Consider the following 6572-nt stretch of genomic DNA (forward strand, 5'->3'; position numbering starts at 1 on the left):
CACACTGGATATATAGTGTGAGTGAGAAGAAAAAAAATATTTGTTTTCTGCCATCTAAGTTTTGAGGACACTTACTGCAGCATGAACTAGTCTATCTTGACATTTACAGGCAGTGTACAAAATCCACCTTTACATTTGGAGCTCCCTGAATCCATTTGATTTTGAAAAGCTAGAAATTTGAAACTAGAGCAAAATTGAAATGGTACCAAAAGTAAGAGCAGGCCCAGAATGTGTGGGGCAGTCCCGGGGCAGCATCGTTGGGACACAAACGTCCCAATATGAACTGTCACAGGGAAACAATAGAAAATTTTCACCAAATAATTCAGTTCACTTTTACTACCAAGAGGGTCAGAATTTGTGTTAGACTTCAAATATGTCTCTCATTTATGTTTTGTCTATCATCTGCAAGTTAGAAGCATTTTAGAGATAAAATAAGAACTTAATTTATGGTTTTATTACCTCATGCCTTTTCTATGAAAGGTTATAATATCAAGAAGGAGGGGAGTACTAAAGAAGTACCTTGGTGGTACTGAGTTCATCATCATTAATAGCATCAAGCAGGAAGTTAGATTCTTATGTAACAGACGTTATTTTAAAGTGAATGTGACTTTTGAATGAGGATGCTGTAATAAAAATTTTTGAAATGCATTTATTTCAGAATTGTGAATCTCTGACTCTTATAAAACCAAAATATATTAAGATTAAGGTGACACTTCCTGGAACTTGAAAATTTCAGAAAGGGAAATTGAGCTACCAACAGTTCAGGAAAAATTGCAGCTCAGGATAAAGTACACCTACTTTGGAGGGACCATTCTCATTCAAACTCTTAAGCAGCGGAGAAACATTCAAAAGGCAAGAAAGTTCTCTAGGATTTGGTGTTACAATAGCTCTGCTATTTAGAGTAGAACATATCACCATAAATGATATTTGAAAGACTGAGAAAACATGAGCTTTATACATGAAGTCACACAATTATTGTGTCAGATATGCGTTTCCTTAGAAATATTAAGAATAGACAGGGGTCTCTGTTCCTAGAAATTGGATCAAGCAAGATAGGATTTTTGGATTCTTAGACTCAGAAATCTATATCTTTGGCCTCTTGGTTAATTCTATCTGAAATTTCTGAAACCAGTCTCCTGGACTAACGGTAAAAAGAAAAATGAAAGACTTGTCCACATTAATGCCAGCAGACTGGGCCTACAGTCCAAAGATAGTGCAAAAGCAGGGGCCAGAGACAGGGGTCATACCTGCTAGACCTTGGAGTTAGGGCAATTAGTGAATGTTGATTTCACTATTAATATACGTATATTTATTTTGTATATATTTTATGCTTTATTATGTTTAATATTTTTTAATTTTTTCAATTATAGTTGACATATAATATTATATTAGTTTCATGTGTACAGCATAGTGATTAGACATTTATATAACCTATAAAGTGAATACCCCAATAATCTAGTACCCATCTGATACCATGCATAGTTATTACAATATCATTGACTATATACCCTTTGCTATACTTTACATCCCATGATTATTTTGTAACTAGCAATTTGTCCTTTTTAATCCTTTCCCCTTTTTTACCCAACCCCTAACACTTTTCCCATCTGGCAACCATCAAAATGTTCTTTGTATCTATGAGTTTGTTTCAGTTTTGTTGGTTCATTTATTTTGATTTTTAAATTCTACACATAAGTAAAATCATATGGCATTTGTCTTTCTCTGTCTGACTCACTCCAATCAGCACAATACCCTCTGGGTCTATCCATATTGTTGCAGATGGCAAGATTTCATTCCTTTTATGTCTGAGTAACATTCCATTGTATATATGTACCACCTCTTCTTTATCCATTCATTCATTGATGGACACCCAGGTTGCCTCCATATCTTGGCTATTGTAAATAATGCTGCAATGAACATATAGATGCACATGTCCTTTTGAAGTAGTGTTTTGGGTTTCTTCAGATAAATAACTGGAAGTGGGATTATTGCATCCTTCTTAGCTCCTGTTATAGGCTTTGTTTAAAGTCTATTTTGTCTGGTATAAGTATTGCTACTCCAGCTTTTTTGTTTGTTTCCATTTTCATGAGGTACCTTTTTCCATCCTTTTACTTTCAGTCTGTGTAGGTCTTTCAATCTGAAATGAGTCTGTTGTAGGCAGCCTATGTAAGGGTCTTGTTTTCTTATCTATTCAGCTATTCTACATCTTTTGTTTGGAGCATTTAATCCATTTATAATACATTTAAAGTAATTGTTGATAGATATGTAGTTATTGCCATTTTATTATTCATATTTTTTATCATGTTTTCTTCTTCTTAAAAAAGTCCCTTTAACATTTTTTTCTAATACTGTTTTTGTGGTGATGAACTCCTTTAGCTTCTTCTCCTCTGAGAAGCTCTTTATCTGTCCTTCAATTCTAAATAATAACTTTACTGAGTAGAGTAGTCTTAGCTGTAGGTCCTTGCTTTCATCACTTTGAATATTTCATGCCAATCCCTTCTGACCTGCAAAGTTTCTGTTGAGAAATCTGTTGAAAGTCTTATGGGAGCTCCCTTGTAGGTAACTAACTGCTTTTCTGTTGCTGCTTTCAAGATTCTCTTTGTCTTTAAAGTTTGTCGTTTTAATTATGATGTGTCTTGGTGTGGGACTCTTTGGTTTCATCTTTTTTGCACACTTATTGCATATTAACAGAAAAAAATTAATTTGAACAACAAACTTCAAAGTGCTACCCTCGTACATTCTCTCATAGGGAATGTGTCGTGACATTATAACACATCTGAATAACAAAACATCTGGAAAATACTAATAACATCCTGATACTTTAGTATTTATTTGGTGGATGCTAGAAGTCACCCAATGGCAAGAGCTAAACACACAAAGGAGGAGGCAGCTTCAGGACAAAAGGTGAAGCCTGCAAGCTTTCCACACGATGTCCCTTCATCATTCCTCATCATTGTCAAGTCATATTGGAAGATGAAGCATGGAATTGAAGGAAGGAGTCTGAGAAAGTCATAAATTTGAACCTTCTCTGAGTTTCAGAAAACCCTCTTTAACTTTGGCCTGAGGTATTTTTGTACCCTTACCAGAGTATATCTGGTAGCCAGTGAAACCTCTTAAGAGTCTGCTAACTAATTGGCTTTGTTTTATTTTACGTTGCCCCAAGACAATGGGTTTGTAGCTACGGGACAAAATGGATCCTCACTCTATAACAGTGAAATAGGGTCCACTAGTGACATGACAGCCAGGAGTATTTTTTGTTTCCTTACAGTGGTGGTTCCTTAGGTATTATTTCTCAACAGTAGCATTCTAAGCATTTGTGGGAAGCAGTCTTCCTTGTGCAAAATTGTTATATGAATTGTGTTCCTGACCTTCACTCCACAAATTCTAATGCCATCCCCCAAAACCAAAGTACTCGCACATGATTCCAAATGCTCCCTGGATGGGGGTAGTATCTGACTGGCTAGACAATTAATCTACCCAGCATGTGCTTATAATACCCAAAGCACTGATGAGCTAAAACAATTACACAGCACATTGAACATATTCAGTATTCTTAGAAATTAAAAACAATACCAAATACCAAATCAAAAGTAATACCAAATAAAAACAAAATCAGAAATATTTTCAAAACAGTCATACTCATTCTTTGAATAAACTTTTGGTACTTGTCCATTCAATTAAAACATTTGATCCAACTTCCCTGCGGCTCACTGCCACAAACATCACCCAGGAATTCCAAGTGCCTCTTGTAGGAAAAGACAGCATAAATTATCCTTGTCTGTTTTAGATGTGTGATGAATAAATAAATGGTGATGAAAGGACTGAAGAATGTTATATGTATGTAGAGTGAGTGTATACTCGTGATTTTGTATCTTGGCTCATGGGTTATATTTTTTGTAGTTTAATAGGTAAGCAAATTTGGACTAAGAAAAGAAGCAAGGTGCTTTGGTTTTATAGTAATTGATGTACCACCTTTGTCTTTCTATCCTGAGGACCAGGGCCTCCATAGGATGAATGCACAGTGTGACTTCCGCATATAAATCACAGCCTGCCACCTGTTGTTTAATAGCTAGCAGTGCTGACTCAATAACAGTAAGATTCTGTAAAATTGTTCCTTCCAGTCCTGGGTGTTCCCCATAGAGGTAATTGTCTAGAAAATAAATTTCCTGGACAAAGAACAAGAAGTTGCAGACCTTAGAACATCGTTTAATGTCTTAGAAGTTAACTTTCAACTGTGCTGATGTGTCTGGTTCTTTATTCTTTAGCACTATGGTAAATTTTCATCACACAAATGGATTTACATAATTTGTTTTCAATTAAAGGACTCAGAAATGCCCACTGGGCATCTATAATGATTGCAGAGGCTACTGGTTACTCAGACTTTCAATTTTTCTTTCTAGCAGGTTTGTCAGCAGCCAAGTAATATATTATATACAAGGAAAAACAACGTTGCAAAACCAATTTGCTAAGGGGATTGTAAAATTCAGCTGTACAAAGTTACTGAGGCATCAAAGTAAAGGACCAAAGAACAAGAGATTTTGATCAGTTTCTCAGGGTCAAATGCATTACTAATTCATCAAATATCTCTTTCTGTCAAAGTTATTTGAAAAGCAAACAACCTGTTCTGTGCAGATGATGTACTTAATAATTCTAATGCTTCAAGAAAAAAAGGCAGTCATGGAACAAACATAATTTTCTCCTGCTGTACGAAATGGCTTCATTGATCTGAAAATACTTGCATCATTAATAAATACTTTGCATAGTCTTAATAATAAAACCTGAGAAATTTTTATTAAAGTAGTTTTAGCTGATTATCTCATGTCAGTTATATCTGCTGGTTTAGAAGACAAAAACATTCTAATTATAAAGAAGATTGAACTTTCTGTCTAAGGTGTCTTGAGGGGGGGTCTGGAAATCTGTTGTCTTCACTGACTAGTTTCTCAGACTTTGGCCATGGGATTTCCTCTCTCTGGCTCTGTAAAATTAAGCCTTAGAAATTGAAGACTTCAAAATCTCCTTTAGTTCTAAAGTTTATATTTCTGTCTCGAAATTTATTTAGCACTATTTGATAACAGGTCTACCCCATACATATAATACATATAATAACAATAATAATTATTATTATTATAATAAAACTCTGGTTGGTATTTAGTTCAAGAAATGACTTCCAAAAAGAAATGATCATACATTTCTAGGTAGAGTCAATCATTTTGCAAATGACCACTGAGAAAGGACCTAATCAAGTATGATGGTTAATTATGTGTGTCAACTTGACCGGCCAACAGGTGCCTAGATTAAACATTATTTCTGGGTGTGTCTGTGAGAGTATATCTAGATGAGATTAACATTTGAATCAATGGACTCAGTAAAGTAGATTGACCTCCCCAAATTGGTGGGTATCTTGTGATCTGTTGAGGACCTGAATAGAACACAAAGACAAAAGGATGGAGGAAGGAGAAATTTGTTTCTATTTGTTTCCTGCCTGCCTATTTGAGCTGGGATATCTGTCTTCTGCCCTTGGGCTGTGATTTACGTGATTAGCTCCCCTGGTTATCAGGCCTTCATAATGGAATTACGTTACTAGCTTTCTTGAATCTCCACCTTACAGAAAACAGATCATGGGACTTCTCAGCCTCCATAATTATGTGAGCCAATTTATCGTAATAAACATATATATCTTATTGGTTCTATCTCTGAATAACTATGACAAATATATTAAGGAAAGAAGGACTATGACTTTGGACAACACTGGGTCAGTTTGATCGACACAGGCTGACATGGGCTTGCTCTAACATTAAGGTATACCACAAATTATAGCTGGCTAATCAATCTGTGAAAAATCTATATGAGAGTAAATGATAGGTGCAGAAGCTTAGGAGAAGAGCAAAGAAAGAGGAAGTGGGGAAGGACGAAGAACTAGGGGAAGTGGTAGTAGTAGCAGTCCTGGTGTGTGTGGTCCCTCCTGACATCCAGAAAGTGTGGAAATTCACAAGCTCACGTAGAGTGAGAATAGGAAGGGGCAAGTCTCCTTTCGTATTCTAAGTAGGTGTTGAAATCATTAATGAACATAGAACTGGGCTATTGCTGTAGGAATTCTTGTCAGGAAAGGATGTAGGGTGACTCGTAAGTTATAACATGGAATGTTGTTTTAGTGCAAGTTCCAGCTTATAAGAAGGGGGAGAGGAACTAGCCATTTTATAAAGCTGACACCACTGAATTTTCTGGATTGCAAAAGAAGGCAAATTGGTAAACTATTCCTCATGTTGAACTGCATTAGAGAATTGACAGTTTGTAGGCTGATGCCTACCAGGTCCACTTAATGCCTTGCCTCTAGGCCTACAGCGGTTAAGGTCTACTAAATCATTTTAGTGAGCTGGTGTAGTCATATGGTGTACTCTCTGCTAGTGTAGCCACATGGTGTAGGGATCTGTGAGGAAGCCAGCAGGTGGCTGGATGAGCATTGGAAGCAACTGGGCTAGATGGGGGTCCAGTAGATATTAGCATTCACATGTCTTCTCTGACTCATACCTCATGGAGTTCTAATACAATTTACTCTCTCCTCATCAGACTTT

This window comes from Hipposideros armiger, unplaced genomic scaffold (assembly GCF_001890085.2).
Source record: "Hipposideros armiger isolate ML-2016 unplaced genomic scaffold, ASM189008v1 scaffold_1276, whole genome shotgun sequence".
Classification (NCBI taxonomy): domain Eukaryota; kingdom Metazoa; phylum Chordata; class Mammalia; order Chiroptera; family Hipposideridae; genus Hipposideros; species Hipposideros armiger.